The sequence below is a fragment of the Capricornis sumatraensis genome, chromosome X, assembly GCF_032405125.1.
Source record: "Capricornis sumatraensis isolate serow.1 chromosome X, serow.2, whole genome shotgun sequence".
In the NCBI taxonomy this organism is placed as follows: Eukaryota; Metazoa; Chordata; class Mammalia; order Artiodactyla; family Bovidae; genus Capricornis; species Capricornis sumatraensis.
The window spans coordinates 125012100-125030785 of NC_091092.1; the positions used below are offsets into that span (position 1 = coordinate 125012100).

Here is an 18686-nt window from a genome sequence, read left to right on the forward strand (position 1 = left end):
AGGCTCCTCTGTCCTTGGGATTTCCCAGGCAAGAATACCAGAGTGGGTAGCCATTCCCTTCTCCAGGGGATTGTTCCAAACCAGGATCAAACCCATGTCTCCTGCACTGACAGTCAGATTCTTTACCTCTGAGCCACTAGGGAAGCCCTCAGTAAATTATCCCCACCCATAGTTCCAAGAGAAAGAAGTGGCTATGGGCTTAATTATGTGAGAAGAAACCAATGGTAGGAGAAAGCATTATCACCCAGTAACCCATGATGTTTTGGGGTGTTCTCTGGGACACCTCTCCACTTCCTTTTCAGATGGGGCATGCTTTCATATAGTAAGAAAAGCAAGGTTCAGCAAGGAAACATATCATCCAAATGGGTGCTAACAGAGTTTTATGGGTGTGGAGAGTGGCAATTGCAGAATTTATACCTTATTATTTATTTTTCAAGACATTAGTTTGAGGACATTTTCTAGGACAATCTTTAAACAAAAATCAATTCAAAAGAAAGCCTCTCTGTGTGAAAACATAAAGCAAGCTTCTGTTTCTCTCTTTCTGTGTGTGTGTGTGTGTGTGTGTGTGTGTGAGAGAGAGAGAGAGAGAGAGAAGGAGAGGAAGAGGGAGAGAGAGAGAGAGAGAGCAGGCATAGATTCCAGCAGAGGCAGCTGTTGGCAATAGCTTGTGGTATACAACTCTGCAGACTGCCCTACACACCCCAGCACAGCTCTCTGTGAATTCTCCAGAAAACACTCTGTGTGTGATAGGCTCCCTTTGTCAGACTGCACATTGGCAGCTGTTTTGCACATTGGCAGCTGCTTTGTTGAGTTTTGTAATTATACAAATGATGATAGCAGCCTAAACAGCTTCCCATGTTTTCCAGTTCTTCCTTAAGGAAAACAGGCGAACATTTCCCATTACATAGAATCATAAACAGAATCTAAGCTCTTAGTGGAGATTTTCAGGGTCTGTATTATAAGGAACATGTTATGATGGACCTTAGAAACGAAATTAATGAACCTGGATCTTATCGTTAGTAACTCTAAGAGGACAACTAAGGGAAGTCTTTTTTAATTTTTGGGATTAAAACATCAATGTATTATTTCTCATGATTCTGTGGGTCGATTGAGCTGTTCTGTTGGACTTATTTCTCAAGTGGCATTCTGTTGTAAGGTTGGCTGGATAGGAATGTCTGAGATGGCCTCAGTCATATGCCTGGTAGTTGGTGCTGGCCTGTTACCCTCCATGTGGGCTCTCATCCTTTACTAGGCTAAACTGGTTTCCTTAGGTAGCCTCAGGGCAGTGTTCAAGATGGAGAAGGTGCAAGTTACATGGCTTCTTAAAGCCGAGACTTTGGAATTCATGAAAAAAATCACTTCTGCCACATTCCATTGGTCAAAGCAAGTCAGGTCCAGCCCATATCTAAAGGGATGGATAAATAGAATCTCTGGGTGGGAGAAAGGACAGAGTCGTATCACAAAGGTGCAGGCATACTGCAATGGGAGGATTTTGTTATCATTAATAAAAAACTGACAACACCAAAAAGCACTATTGGAATCCTTGGAAACCCACTTTAGGAAATGTCATTCTAGGCTGAGCAATGGTTCCCCCCTAAAAGCTTTTGCTCCAAATAGAGTACATACATGTGATTGTTTAATTTTATTTAATAATCATGTTGTGGTCCTAAGTCATGTTCACTGGAATTGCAGTTGTTCTTTAGTTATCTTACTTTACTAATTGTCAATGTTTTTCTGGGATAACTCCAATAATTCCTTGCTTATTTTTGTAAGCTTGGAACAAAATTATTAAACTGAAATAAAAAAAAAATTTGTACTTATTTTCTTTTCCAAAGTATTAGCAGCAGAGGAGGAACTATGCTGGTTACCTACAGCATCACTGGGGGAGACATCTTCACGCAGAGTAATTACCAGCTCCATCTCCTATGCTGCACAGACCTACCAGAGTGCATAGCCCAGATCCAGGTCCTGAAATTGTCTCCCTGTTAGTGTGTGTATTAAGGTATTTTGCTGTAGGCTCCTTTCTAGCATCAGGAAAGGAGGCAGAGACTACATTATTTAGAAAGATTGCATTCGTGAAGATCTTTACGTTTAATATCTTTAAGATGATTTTCATATGCCTTCTTTTGAGGTTTGCAGTCAACTCCTTTCGTTCCATTTATGGACTCTTTCATTAATTATAAGCTTCAATCTATAGTTGTACTTTCTTCCAGACTTTTCAGATGCCAAAGAAAGGCCATCACCAACTGCTTGAGCTTGATGGCATACTGTAGCAGATGCTCAGGAGTGGCTCACTGTTCCATTCCGACCTTTCTCTAGTATGTCTTTTTGTACTGCAAAGACTGTAAAACCCCCTTGCAGCTAGGATTCTGAATGTGATTTGTGGTCCACCAATTAAACACTCTCATGTGAAACCTGAATTGGGAAATTAGTTGTGACATAAGCTATAGGATTCTGGAACTGACAGCTGTGATTCCCTGGTTCTGCAGCAGCTCCCTTGTTAGCTCAGTCCTATAGGGCTTTGGGGAACTGTCCCTTGAATCTCAATCTAGAATTTTTCCTCAATGTTGATGTCTTCCATAGAGTTGTGGGTTTTACTACATGAGAAGAGAGAAGACACCAGCAAGAGAAGGCACAATGGCCCCAAACCCAAAAGATCTTCAGCTGTTCTCCAGGGCATTGCTTCAGTTTGTGTTCCCTTGGGGTATAGAGCTGGGTATGAAAGGGGTAAAAGGGATTTGGAGAGGCAAATGGAAGATACTAGAACAATAAGTAGGTCAAATGATGGAGCAAATCCTTGGATTTTAGCGGTTTTACACCTGCTCTCACTAGCATTCAGTGTAGGAGGCTTGCTCTAGAATATTCTTTGTAAAACATGCTGGATACTATGCTGCAACATTCACATACCTGTTTCAGTTAAGTAAATCATTAAAGTAACTTTATAAAATGAGTATACAGGTGAGAAAATTGATACCCTGAGAGGATTTGGAATTGATGGGATTTGAACTTAGGTTTGTGTGGTTTTAAAACTTTAAGTTTTCTAGAAAGTCATGTTACCTGAGAGAGAGAGAGAGAGAGAGAGAGAGAGAGAGAGAGAGAGAGACTGTGAAATGGCACCAGGCAACCCCTTTGTCCTAACAAACACAGATGCACAAGATATTGCCTCTGTTTCCTTGGTATCACCCACGGTGAATAACATAGACAGCTACCATTTTACCTGTTTCAGACTCTGAATCACTTCAAAGAACGTGTCAGGCATATTTCCTGAGGATTTTGAAGTAGCCACACACTGTTCTGTTGTTGTTGTTGTTTTTGAACTGAATAATGATTCACTTGGATTAGGGCAATTTTCTACATTTCACATCAACTTTTCCAATGTAGTTTATATAAAACAATTTTATCTCAGTTCAGAAAGACATTTCAATTGGTCTTTAGGTAAAGCTGGGCTTTAGGTGAAAAAGGGGTGCTCCCTTGTCATAATACAATAAAAATTAAAATATATTATGCCAATTGAATTTAATGTTTATGCCTTAACATAATAATTTAATTTATAGGCATATAAACCAAGAAAATAACCTGAACTAAAGAAAAGCTCTTTGTTCATATACATTTATTATAATGTTATTTGTAATGGTGAAAAAGTAGAAACAACCTATGTAGCTATACTAGAAGGATGATTCAATCAGCCATTAACATTATGCTTATGAGGAGATTATGCAAGAATTGAAAATTACTTGTTATAATATTAAAAGGACATATAAAAGTCATATATGTAGTCTAATCAAATAATTTTTAAAGAAAAATACACAAAAATCTATACACAGGGAAAACATCTGACAATATACTACAGTAATGTCTCCCAACTTTTCATGCACAAGAACCCTTGAGGGCTTCCATGGTTGCTCCAACAGTAAAGAATTCACCTGCAATGCAGGAAACCTTGGTTCGATCCCTGGCTTGGGAAGATCCCCTGGAGAAGGGAATGGCTGCCCACTCCAGTATTCTTGCCTGGAGAATTCCAAGGACAGAGGAGCCTGGCAGGCTACAGTCCATGGGGTCACAAAGAATCAAACATGACTGAGTGACTGACACTTCACATCATCAAAAACTTGTCATAGATTTCTGGTTCCAGTCAAGATGGAACAGTCCCATTCCTTCCAGGTCCTCTCTTTTATACCTAAAAATCCCTGGATGTAACATAACAAACAAGCATAGGGAGACTGCAAAGTGGAAAAAAGAAGGCACATTGCCTAAGGACTTAGGGCTGAAATAAAGACAGTGGTGAAGTTCCCTGGCTTTTCTATTGTCTCCCATATGTCTCAGATGATATAGAAGCCTCTAATCTGAACCACCAACAGGCACAAACAAAAAAGCTCCAAGAAAAGCCTATTACGGTTTCCCAAAGGATTGGGGAAAGGGGCAACCTAGCAACAGAAAACCTTTTTAGCAGTAACCTGCCTACTCCAGTTAAACACCAACGGAGAAATCATACCTCTCCAACTGACTTTCACTGGAGTCCAGCTGGGAGGTGAGCTATTGTTCTCATCCTACAACAACAAATCATTGTAAATCATCCTTGGCTTCCCCTCTCCCTGGTGTTAGTAAGGTTTAGGGGAAGCTGCAATTACACTTCCACTCAAAGACAAGGCAGTAAGAGTTGGTGTTCCATTTTTGCCAGGAAAGTGTCAGCAGGGTCAAGGGGTCAGCTGAACTTCCACTTCAACCATTTACAATGAGGCAGAGTAAGTCCATACTTCTAAGTAATCCATGAATTAAAAAGAAGTCTCAAAGAAATTTTTTAAAATACATAGAACTCGTTACAAATGAAAACATAAAAAATCAAAAATATGTGCACCACAGCTAAAGTCGTGCTGAGAGAGAAATTTATACCACTGAATGGTTCTATTAATATTAGAAAAGATGACAAGTCTCAAATCAGTAATCTTCCTTCCTACCTCAGTTCAGTTCAGTTCAGTCACTCAGTCGTGTCCAACTCTTTGCGACCCCATGAATCACAGCATGCCAAGCCTCCCTGTCCATCACCAACTCCCGGAGTTCATTCAGACTCACGTCCATTGAGTCAGTGATGCCATCCAGCGATCTCATCCTCTGTCGTCCCCTTCTCCTCCTGCCCTTAATCCCTCCCAGCATCAGAGTCTTTTCCAATGAGTCAACTCTTCGCATGAGGTGGCCAAAGTACTGGAGTTTCAGCTTTACCATAATTCTTTCCAAAGAAATCCCAGGGCTGATCCCCTTCAGAATGGACTGGTTGGATCTCCTTGCAGTCCAAGGGGCTCTCAAGAGTTTTCTCCAACACCACAGTTGAAAAGCATCAATTCTTCGCTGCTCAGCCTTCTTCATAGTCCAACTCTCACATCCATACATGACCACAGGAAAAACCATAGCATTGACTAGATGGACCTTAGTCAGCAAAGTAATGTCTCTGCTTTTGAATATACTATCTAGGTTGCTCATAACTTTTCTTCGAAGGAGTAAGCATCTTTTAATTTCATGGCTGCAATCACCATCTGCAGTGATTTTGGAGCTCAAAAAACTAAACTCTGACACTGTTTCCACTGTTTCCCCATCTATTTCCCATGAAGTAATGGGACCGGATGCCATGATCTTTGTTTTCTGAATGTTGAGCTTTAAGCCAACTTTTTCACTCTCCACTTTCACTTTCATCAAGAGGCTTTTAATTCCTCTTCACTTTCTGCCAAAAGGGTTGTGTCATCTGCATATCTGAGGTTATTGATATTTCTCCCAGCAATCTTGATTCCAGCTTGTGTTTCTTCCAGTCCAGCGTTTCTCATGATGTACTCTGCATCCCCTACCTCAGGAGCTACTAAAAAAGAGCAAAATAAACCCAAAGCAAGAAGAAGGAAGTAAATAATAATTAAAAGAATAGAAATCAATGAAATGGAAAACAGGAAAACAATAGAGAAAATTAATGAAGCAAAAGAGCTGGTTTTTAGGGGGAAAAATCAGTAAAATTGATAAACCTCTAGCAAGACTGATAATGATTGAAAGGGAGAAGACAAAAATCACCAATATCAGGAATGAAACAGGGGATATCACTGTAGATCCAGCAGAGAATACTACAAAGAAGTTTGTGCTCATAAACAAATTCTAAAACTTAGGGGAAAATAGACCAATTCTTAAAGAAACTAGAAATTACCAAATCAAAGCAAGATTAAATAATCTTAATAGTCCTATTCACTTCATGGGAAATAGATGGGGAAACAGTGGAAACAGTGTCAGACTTTATTTTTGGGGGCTCAAAAATCACTGCAGATGGTGATTGGAGCCATGAAATTAAAAGATGCTTACTCCTTGGAAGAAAAGTTATGACCAACCTAGATAGCATGTTCAAAAGCAGAGACATTACTTTGCCGACTAAGGTCCATCTAGTCAAGGCTATGGTTTTTCCAGTAGTCATGTATGGATGTGAAAGTTGGACTGTGAAGAAGGCTGAGCGCCGAAGAATTGATGCTTTTGAACTGTGGTGTTGGAGAAAACTCTTGAGAGCCCTTTGGACTGCAAGGAGATCCAACCAGTCCATTCTGAAGGAGATCAGCCCTGGGATTTCTTTGGAAGGAATGATGCTAAAGCTGAAACTCCAGTACTTTGGCCACCTCATGCGAAGAGTTGACTCACTGGAAAAGACTCTGATGCTGGGAGGGATTGAGGGCAGGAGAAGAAGGGGATGACAGAGGATGAGATGGCTGGATGGCATCACTGACTCGATGGAGATGAATCTGAGTGAACTCCGGGAGTTGGTGATGGACAGGGAGGCCTGGCGTGCTGTGATTCATGGGGTCGCAAAGAGTTGGACACGACTGAGCAACTGAACTGAATAGTCCTATAGTCATTAAAGAAATGAATTCATCATTTAATATCTCCCACAAAAGACATCTCTAAGCCCAGATGGTTGCATTGGAGAATTCTACCAAATATTTAAAGGAGAATTAGCTCCAGTTTATACAATCTTTTCTAAAAATAAAGAAGAAAAGAATGCTTTACATTTCATTTTGTGAGGCTGGCGTTACTCTCACATCAAAACCAAACAAAAGTAGTTTAAAAAAAAAAAAGAAAGGATGAATGGAGGGGTGGAAGCAAGTAAGGAAAGAAAAGAAGGAGAAAGGAAAAAAAAGGAAAAGAAGACTATATGCAAATGTCTTCCATGAATTTGGTTGCAAAAATCTTAAGGAAAACATCAACAAATCAAATCCAGAAATGTATTTTTAAAAAGGATTTCTTTCAAAGGAGGCAGGAATACACAATGGTACTGGGAAAGGTAGACAGCTACAATGAAAAAAGTGGCTTAAAATTCAACATTCAAAAAATGAAGATCATGGCATTCAGTCCCATCACTCCATGGCAAATAGATGGGAACAAAATGGTAACAGTGGCAGATTTTATTTTCTTGGGCTCCAAAATCACTGCAGACAGTGACTTCAGCCACTAAATTAAAAGATGCTTGCTCCTTGGAAGAAAAGCTATGACAAAACTAGACAGCATATTAAAAAGCAGAGACATCACTTTGCTGACAAAGGTCCATATAGTCAAAGCTATGGCTTTTCCATTAGTCATGTACAGATTTAAGAGTTGGACCATAAAGAAGCCTGAGCACTAAAGAACTGATGCTTTTGAACTGTGGTGCTGGAGAAGACTCCTGAAAGTCCCCTGGACAGTGAGGAGATCAAACCTGTCAATCCTAAAGGAAATTAATCCTGAATGTTCATTGGAAGGACTGTTGCTGAAACTGAATCTCCAATACTTTGGCCACCTGATATGAAGAGCTAGCTCACTGGAAAAGACCCTGATGCTGGGGAAATTTTGGGGCAGGAGGAGGAGGGAGCAACAAAGAATGAGATAGTTGGATGGCATCACCAATTCAATGGACATGCGTTTGAGCAACCTCCAGGAGACAGTGAAGGACAGGGAATGCTGCGGTGCTTCTGTGCATAGGGTTGCAAGGAGTCAGACATGATTTAGTGAATGAACAACAACAACGTGAAAATGAGTCAAACTAGACTACTTTCTCACACCGTGTACAAAAATAAACTCAAAATTGATTCAAGACTTAAACGTGAAACCTGAAAGCATAAAAACCCTAGAGGACAACAGGCAATATGCTCTTTGACTTTGGTCATAGCAGCATTTTCTTTGGGTATGTCTCCTCAGTCAAGGACAACAAAAGCAAAAATAAATAAATGGGACTATGTCAAACTGAAAGGCCTTGCACAGGGAAGGAAACTATCAACAAAACAAAAAGGGTCTCTACTGATGGGAGAAGATATTTGCAAATGATATATCTGATAAGGGGTAATATCCAAAATATATAAAGAACTCAAACAACTCAATATTTTTTAAAATGTGATTTAAAAAGTTGGAGAGGACATACATAGGCATTTTTCCATAGAAGACATACACATGGCCCACTGGCATATGAAAAGATTTCAACATCACTAACCATCAGGGAAATGCAAATCGAAACCACAATTAAATATTGCCTCACACCTGTCAGAATGGCTATTACCAAAAAGACAACGAATAACGTGTTGGTGAGGTGTGAAGTAAAGGGATCCCTCATGTACTGTACTGTTAGTGGGAATGTAAATCGGTACAGCTACAGTTGAAAACAGTATGAGGCTTCCACGGTGGTCCAGTGATTAAGAATCTACCTTGCAATGTGGGGGACACTCATTCAGTCCCTGATCTGGGAAGATCCCACATGCTGTGAGGCAAATGAGCCCATGCGCCACAACTCCTGAGCCCACATGCAGCAACTACCGAAGCCACATACCCTAGAGCCCATGCTCTACAACAAGAGAAGCCACTGCAATGAGAAGCCCGCCCACCTTAATCAGAGAGTAGCCCCCCTTGCAACTAGAGAAAATCCCCATGCAGCAATGAAGACCCAATGCAGCCAAAAATAAATATTTTAGAAAAGAAAACAGTATGGATGTTCCTCAAAAAGTGAAAAATAGAACTACTGTACAATCCAGCAATTCCACCTCTGAGTATATATCTGAAGAAAAATTAGTTTAATGTTGATGTATGGCAAAACCAATACAATATTGTAAAGTAATTAGCCTCTAATTAAAATAAATTTAAATTTAAAAAAAGATATGTGCATCCCAGTGTTCACTGCAATTTTATTTACAGTAGCCAAGATACAGAAGTAACCTAAGTGTTTATTGATAGATGATAAAATCACACACACACACACACATACACACAGAGGAATATTAATCAAAAAATGGGCCAAAGAATCAAAAAAATAAATGAGAATGAATGAAATCTTATGATTTGTAACAACATGAATAGACTTAGAGGGTATTATGCTAAGTAAAATAAGTCAGACCAAGAAAGACAAATATTGAATCATTTTACTTATATGTGGAATCTAAAAAACAAATGAACAAACATAGCAAAACAGAAATAGAGTCATAGAAAAAGAGAACAAACTATAGCTATATGTACCTACCCAGTTGAATTTCCTGGAAATTAGGCTAAGTAGAAAAAGCCAATCCCAAAATGTTAACACTATATGATGCCATTTATATAGCATTCTTTAAATGACAAAATTACAGTATTTGGGGATGTTTGGTTCTCTTTAGGTTACTGTGTATCTCATATACAAGCAGTGAATGTATTAGAATTAAATTATGGAAGAACCCTCCAACAATTAGGAGTATCCAACAACAATAACAGTAACATTGCACTGAACACAGTTTATTTTAGATTCAGAATCTTGTAGCTTCTCAGGACCATCTTCAAAAAAGTATTTCTGATTGTGAAATGAACAACTGCCAATTTATATAAATTTCTTGTATGCAGAAATCTGGATCAAAGAAAAGCTTTTTTTAGCAATTCATGGAAAATTATACTAATTAGAACATTAAATCATTTATGAACATTAAATATAAGATTAATGTTGAGAGATTTCTAAAAACTTGAAGTATTCAAATTGCCATTTGATATATTTGTTTTTCAAAATACTTCTTTGGTTAAACCCAGAGGAATACTTTTTATAAGCTAATATCTCAACTATTCTGTGTTTATAAAAGTTGGTATAGAGCAGATTCAGGCTTTCTTCACATCTAGACCAGCTAATAAATCTTTACCTAGGATCTTCACCCATGGTCAGGCCTAGGCTCTCTCCTGGCCCACTGACTCTACTAATTTATACTGACTTCTCTGCTTCCACAACCCAACATTTTGTCAGTCCTAGTTAAGAGAGCCAAGCTAATTTCAGGTTAAATTTTAGAAAGAAACAGATTTTTTTTTTCTCAACACTAAGCTATTTGTGGGACAGAAAATAGCAAAATAACAATAAAACTAATTTTTAGGTTCTACATGTTTCAAATGGTAAATAAAACCTATTTGCATGGCAAGTGTCTTCCAAGGCACTACTTGAGTAGGTTTTGCTTCCTATTGGCCTGCAGGCTTATACATCTGTGTGTTACCTCTGCCTGTTGGTCTCCAACCCCTCAGAGTGAATTTTTAAAATCATAGGGATCAAACATGGGCCTGTATGACCCTTAAAGATAAGTACAAGTGTCCAGATTAGAAGCAGAGTGAAAGAGAAGATTCATTCCTAAAGCATTTTGTGTCACAACTAAATGTGGAAGCAAAAAGTAGAAAATCAAGAGTTGGGTAGAGCTGTGGGTGGGCATGTTGGAGAGCAAGCATTGTACACGATTACTCTGTGGATTTTGCTGTTTTCCTGCAGTAACTTTCCAAGTACTTTTTATATTTAAAAAAATTATTCCCAGGGTTAGTTTTGATGACCTGGAAGGCCAACAGCTACCTATGTGGTATGACTTACTCCCAAATACCTCCGCCAGAAATTTCTACATTGGAAGTGCATTCCTTTGAGCCTCTGGAGTTCCTGATCTATGAAATACTGCATCTTAAGTCCTCTTTTTGGAGTCAGCAGGCTATAAACTATAAATAAAGAAAGAAGGGAATGTTAAGAAACAAATACCTCTGGGACTCATAATAGTGTAGCCCTTTAGCCTTGATTTGCTAAGTTCAAGGCCCTGAGCATTTCGCCTCAAGTAGGGTTGAGTCTGAGGCCTTAAAAAACTGGAAAGAGAGATGGGAGAGGCCAAAAGAAAGGCTCTTCTTCCTTCCGTTGTTACTGGAAACAGCAGCAGCTGTTGCTGTTGTTGCATACTGCCCCAACTCCCTACATCTGGAGGATGAGGTTAAAGTAAATGAGCTCATTTTAGCAGTTTGTGGCTCTTAATAGCTCCAGTAACAAGAAGGAAACTTCTAGGCTTTTCTACCAAAAACCACCATTTCTATCTACCCTTAAACAAAGTAAAGCTCATGGGTGAAAGAAAAGCCTCTTTATTAGATAAAATCTGAAGGGACAAAAAAATGAAATTTTGATTTCTTATTGATATGTATATATATATTTGACTTAATCAAATTGGCTTTTTGTTTAAAATTATATTACTTAAAATTATAAAAATCATAAATGTTTAATTAAAAGTTAATAAGTGTTATTAGAAAGAAATTTGGGGACAGGATAAAAGTGTTTTAAAGGAACTCCAAGTCTACCATTTAATGCTATCAACTGCTGATATTTAAAACAGAAACTGTGAACTTTAATTTTAATTGAATATAACCAGAAGAAAATCAACTACAGTGCAACTGGAAGAATTAAGCAGGCAATATCTTTTTTTTTTTTTAACTGGAGTAGAGTTAATTTACAATGTTGTGTTACTTTCTGTGATATAACACAGTGAATCAGTTATATACGTGTGTGTGTGTTTTCGTGTGTGTGTGTAAAAACCACTCTTTTTAGACTCTTTTCTCATATAGGTCATTATAGAGTATTGAGTAGAGTTCCCTATGCTCTACAATAGGTCCTTATTAGTTATCTATTTTATATATAGTAGTGTATATATTGGAGAAGGCAATGGCACCCCACTCCAGTACTCTTGCCTGAAAAATCCCATGGACAGAGAAGCCTGGTAGGCTGCAGTCCATGGGGTTGCAAAGAGTTGGAGACGACTGAGCGACTTCTTTCACTTTTCACTTTCCTGCACTGGAGAAGGAAATGGCAACTCACTCCAGTGTTCTTGCCTGGAGAATCCCAGGGATGGTGGAGCCTGGCGGGCTGCCATCTCTGGGGTCGCACAGAGTCAGACATGACTGAAGCGACTTAATAGCAGTAGCAGCAGCAGCAGTGTGTATATATCAATCCCAATCTCCCAATTTTTCCCTCTCTACTTTCTGCCCCTGATAACAATAAGATTGTTTTCTGTACCTGTAACTCTATTTCACAACAAACTGTGGAAAATTCTGAAAGAGATGGGAATACCAGACCACCTGACCTGCCTCTTGAGAAATCTGTATGCAAGTCAGGAAGCAACAGTTAGAAGTGAACATGGAAAAACAGACTGGTTCCAAATAGGAAAAGGAGTACGTCAAGGCTGTATATTGTCACCCTGCTTATTTAACTTATATGCAGAGTACATCATGCGAAATGCTGGGCTGGATGAAGCACAAGATGGAATCTAGATTGCTGGGAGAAATATCAATAACTTTGGATATGCAGATGACAAAACCCTTATGGCAGAAAGTGAAGAACTAAAGAGCCTCTTGATGAAAATGAAAGAAGAGAGAAAAAGTTGGCTTAAAGCTCAACATTCAGAAAACGAAGATCATGGCATCTGGTCCCATCACTTCATGGCAAATAGATGGGTAAACAGTGGAAACAGTGTCAGAGTTTATTTTGGGGGGCTCCAAAATCACTGCAGATGGTGATTGCAGCCATGAAATTAAAAGACGCTTATTCCTTGGAAGGAAAGTTATGACCAACCTAGACAGCGTATTAAAAAGCAGAGACATTACTTTGCCAACAAAGATCCGTCTAGTTAAGGCTATGGTTTTTCCAGTGGTCATGTATGGATGTGAGAGGTGGACTATAAAGAAACCTGAGCACAGAAGAATTGATGCTTTTGAATTGTGCTGTTGGAGAAAACTCTTGCAAGTCCTTTGGTTTGCAAGGAGATCCAACCAGTCCATCCTAAAGGAGATCAGTCCTGAGTATTCATTGGAAGGACTGATGTTGAAGCCTAACTCCAATACTTTGGCTACCTGATGAGAAGAACTGACTCATTTGAAAAGACCCTGATGCTGGGAAAGATTGGGGGCAGGAGGAGAAGGGAACGACAGAGGATGAGATGGTTGGATGGCATCACCGACTCAATGGACATGAGTTTGAGTAAACTCCGGGAGTTGGTGATGGGCAGGGAGGCCTGGTGTGCTGCAGTCCAGGGGTTGCAAAGAGTCAGGCGCGACTGAGGAACTGAACTGAATTCTATTTCTCTTTTGTAAGTACGTTCATTTGTACCATGTTTTTAGATTCCACATATGAGCAATATCATTCGATATTTGTCTTTGTCTCCCTGACTTGCTTCATTCAGTATGATATTCTCTGGGTCCATCTGTATTACTGTAAGTGACAATTATTTTATTCCTTTTATGGCTGAGTAATATTACATCATATATATATATATAATATTACATCATATATATATATATATGTGTGTGTGATATATATATATCACATTGTCTTTATCCATTCAGTCCTCTGTTGGACATTTAGGTTGCTTCCATGTCCTGGCTATTATAAATAGTGTTGCAGTGAACATTGGGGTGCATGTATCTTTTCAAATTATGGTTTTCTCTAGATATATGCCTAGGAGTGAGATTGCTGGATCATATGGTAACTCTATTTTCAGTTTTTTAAGGAAACTTCATACCGTTCTACATAGTGGCTGCACCAATTTTCTTTCCCACCAACACTCTAGAAAGGTTCTCTTTTCTCCACTCCCTCTAAAGCATTTATTGCTTGTAGATTTTTTTTTTTTTTTGGCTATGCCAGGTCTTCCTTGTTGCATGTAGGCTTTCTCTAGTTGGAGCAAGTGAGGGCTACTCTTTGTTGCAGTACATGGGCTTCTCATTGAGGTGGCTTCTCTTGTTGAAGAATATAGCTGTAGGCATACAGACTCAGTAGTTGTGGCTCACAGGCTCTAGAGTATGGGCTCCGTAATTGTGGTATGTGGGCTTAGTTGCTGCACTGCATGTGGGTTCTTCCTAAACCAAGGATCAAACCCATGTCCCCTGCATTGGCAGGTGAATTCTTAACCACTGGACCACCAAGGAAGTCCCATTTCTAGGTTTTCGGATGATGGCCATTCTGACTACTTCACACTGGTCACATGGCCATCATCAAAAAACTCACTGTGGTTTTGATTTGTATTTCTCTAATAATTAGTGATGCTGAGCATCTTTTCATCTGTTTTTTGTCCATTTGTATATCTTCTTTGGAGAAATGTCTCTTTAGATTTTCCATCAAATTTTTGTTGTTGTTGTTGTTGTTATTACTGAGCTGTATGAGCTGTTTGTATGTTTTGGAGATGAATCCCTTGTCAGTCACTTTGTTTGCAGATACTTTCTCCCATTCTGTGGGTTGTCTTTTCATTTAGTTTATGGTTTCCTTTGGGGAAACAGTGGAAACAGTGTCAGACTTTATTTTTGGGGGTCTAAAATCACTGCAGATGGTGACTGCAGCCATAAAATTGAAAGACGCTTACTCCTTGGAAGGAAAGTTATGACCAGCCATATTCAAAAGCAGAGACATTACTTTGCCAACAAAGGTCCAATGGATGTGAGAGTTGGACTGTGAAGAAAGCTGAGCACCTAAGAAGTGATGCTTTTGAACTGTGGTGTTGGAGAAGACTCTTGAGAGTCCCTTGGACTGCAAGGAGATCCAACCAGTCCATTCTAAAGGAGATCAGCCCTTGGTGTTCTTTGGAAGGAATCATGCTAAAACTGAAACTCCAATACTTTGGCCACCTCATGTGAAGAGTTGACTCATTGGAAAAGACCCTGATGCTGGGAGGGATTGGGGGCAGGAGGAAAAGGGGACGATAGAGAATGAGATGGCTGGATGGCATCACCGACTCGATGGACATGTGTTTGAGTGAACTCCGGGAGTTGGTGATGGACAGGGAGGCCTGGCGTGCTGTTATTCATGGGGTCACAAAGAGTCAGACACAGCTGAGTGACTGAACTGAACTGAGCTTACTGTGCAAAATCTTTTAAGTTTAATTAGTTCCCGTTTGTTTATTTTTGTTTTTATTTTTATTACTCTAGGTGGTGGGTCACAAAAGATCTTGCTGCAGTTTATGTCAGCGAGTGTTCTGCCTATTTTCCTCTAAGAGTTTTATAGTATCTGGCCTTACATTTAGGTCTTTAATCCATTTTGAGTTTATGTTTGTCTATGATGTTGGAGACTATTCTAATTTCACTCTTCCATACAGCTGTTCAGTTTTTCCACCAGCACTTATTGAAGAGGCTATCTTTGATCCATTGTATATTCTGGCCTCCTTTATCATAGATAAAGTGATCATAGGTGTGTGGATTTATCTCTGGGTTTTCTATCCTGTTCCATTGATCTATTAGTCTGTTTTTGTGCCAGTACCATACTGTTTTGATGACTGTAGGTTTGTAGTATAACCTGAAGTCAGGGAGCCTGATTCCTCCAGCTTTTTTTTCTTTCTCAAGGTAGCAATACAGTATTCTTGTCTGGGAAATTCCATGGACAGAGGAGCCTGGCGGGCTACAGTTCATGGGGTCACAAAGAGTCAGACGCAACTTAGTGACCAAACAAGAATGGTATACGTACTATGTGTCAGGAGCTCTTGTAAGTACCTAAGATATGAACACAGAGTTGGGAAAAGAAGTGCACAATTGGCTCTTTTTTTTTTTTTTTTACATAGAAAGGATTTTATTTGCAGGGGAGTGGGACTCTAGTCAAACAAGCCAAACCCCATGTCGTCATCTGACTCCTTTGACTCTTCCTTCTTCTCCTCCTTCTTCTCTGCTGCAGCTAGAGCAGAACCCGCAGAAAGTGCTGCAGATCCTGGGGCAGCAGAGACAGCCACAGCCCCACCAGCAGGCACACTGGCCAGCTTGCCGATACCCTGGGCAATGACGTCCTCAATGTTCTTTCTGTTCAGCTCACTGATGACCTTATTGAGCTGGTCATCATCTGCCTCGATGCCGATGCCGTCCAGGATCTTTTTGACTTCCTTGGCCCTGAGAGAGGAATTGCCCCCGAGGGTGGTCAACAAATAGGAGCTGTGGTAACGCATCTCAGCAGTGGCAGAGCAGCCTAGCACATGCAGCCTCAGCAGCTTCAGGGATGGAAAGGAAGGCCACAATTGGCTCCTATATGTCAGTTAAAACAGGCTCCAGGGAACCACTGGGTATAAGAGAAAAAAGAAGAATGAAGAATGAATTCAAGTTTTTGTTATGAGCAACAGAGGGGATGGTGTGGTCATCAAATAAGATGGGGTATATTATGAGTGGGTAAAGTTGCGGGCATTGCATATCAGGAGTTCAGCTTTCCACATACAAGTTAGGCATGTTTCTTAAACATCCAAATGCAGACATCAAGTAGGTAGCAGGCTATATGATTCTGAAGTTCTGAAAAGACATTTGGGATGAATATATGATTACTATGACTATGAAAATCAAGAGTGTGTAAATGGTATTTAAAGCCACATAACTGAATGAAGCACCAAAAGAGTGACTAAATATAGAAGAGATATAGTCCAAGGACTGAGCTCTGGGAAATCTGATTAGAGATACATGACGTGAAGAGAAATAATGGCAGACAGAGAAAGAACAGCCAGAGTTAGGAGAAAAACTACATGAGTTTGATGTCCTGGAAGCAAAGTAACCAAACTGTTTCAGGTAGAAATGATGAAGTGTCACATGCTACTTCTAGGTCAGAAAAGATGAGGATTGAGAATTGATCAGCAAAACTCCATGAAGCCTGGAGCTTGGAACACTGTTTTAAAACTACAGAACTAAAATTCAATGACTCTTTTCTGAGTCTCTTCAGGGAATCCACCTCCATGTGACTCATCAGGAGGATTTTTTTCACTTCCTCTGCATTGCCTTTCATCTTTGTTACTCTCTTGGCTGCTCTTCTATCCTACAATATATCACCTGTTACTATACTCTTCCCTAAGGCATTTATCTGCAACAATTAACTTCTGTCTGTCATCTGTGTCTGTGTTCCGTATGACCCTTAAGGTAAGCTGAGGGTCTCCCCCAGGCCCCCCAGGCCCAGGCTACACAATGGGCCTAGTGCTTTAGAATACTTTCCTTGAATATTTCCAAGAGGCCCTCTGGGGCCAGCAGTCTCTTTTGGGAAGACCTCTCCTGGACCAGACCAAGGACAAATATTCTTTCTGCTCTTCTCACTCTTCTCAAGCGTCCCTTGCCTAACCTTCTTATTGGTGGTGGTGTGTGGTAAGAAGAGGTATAGTCTGGATTGAGAAGATCATATTCCAGAAATGCAGTGATTGTGGAATAATGTATTCAAGAAAAGGTGCAACTGAAATATTTATTCTATACAATTCTGAAATGTAAGTTTATTAATACCAGAAAATTAATTATTATTTTTAAAAGATGTTTATTCTTACTAACATATAGTTGCTTATAGTTTATTAGTTTCAGGTGTACAACACAATGATTTAATATTTCAGAAAATGAATTATTGTTCACATTTTCCTGCATATTCTGGGTAAGATTAGCATGTGTGTTCATCACCAAAGAAGCACAGTAACTATCTTTAAGAGAGTCACTGGAAGTCTACATTCATAGGCAGCATCATAGAGATCATGAGATGAAGAATCATGAGTAATGATGCAAGGTATTAGGATGTTACAGTGGCAAGATCTACATTATTTCAATACAAAGAGGTTCTGAAGAGTCATGGTGTTGTGAATGATAACAGTGTTAGTACCTTTTTCTCCTGTCAGGAGATATAAAATTATCTAGGAATTGCATATTTGAAAATAAGAACATGAAGATATGGGTCCAGGATCTGAACAAGAAAAGGTGGTACCTAGATACCACTAAGAGTCCTCATGTGCTTTGATTGAACAATAAAGAGATATCTAAGTGCCTCTTCTCTACCCATAACTCTAAATATTAAAAATTAATTCAAATGAGCCTATAAATTTTGTCATACTTTTTATATTTTTAATTTATTTTTTTAAATATAAATTTATTTATTTTAATTGGAGGCTTATACCTGCAAAATATATTTTCTTGAGGATCTCACACAATCTACGGGAGACCATAATGGTGTTTCTCATCAGCCATAGCACCACCCCCATCCCATGAGGCATATTGGCTTTCCAGTTCCTGCAGCTGCCAATGCCAAGTAGGCTTGGAACATTCACTCTGATAGTCTGTCTTAGATTGGAAAATGTTATTACTCACAGTATGAATTTATAGTTTTGGATGCATTCAGCTTTCTTGGACTTCTGTGGTAGGAACATCTGCCTGCTTCCCCATCTCTTTCTAAGGTTATCACCAATTAAAGCAGTCCTAGCTCTTAAAATGACATTATTTCAAAATCAAAGTACCTTTACTAAGTGCTCACATGTTTAATATAAATTCTTTTTTGGAATCTAGGTGGTATAATGCAATATATAATTATTTCTAGAAGACCTGATAAATAAATATATTAATCACAGTCTAAGAATGGAAGCAACCTAAATGTTTAACTATAGGTGAAATGGTTACACTTGCTGTATTTACTATATAGAATATTATGCCATCATTTTATAAAA

General features: G+C 39.2%; 1 pseudogene; it reads right to left on the reverse strand.

Annotated features, from left to right (window-relative positions):
- Window positions 1-15842: 15842 nt before the first annotated feature.
- LOC138071463 (large ribosomal subunit protein P2 pseudogene) lies at window positions 15843-16187 on the reverse strand (annotated as a pseudogene).
- Window positions 16188-18686: the final 2499 nt, after the last annotated feature.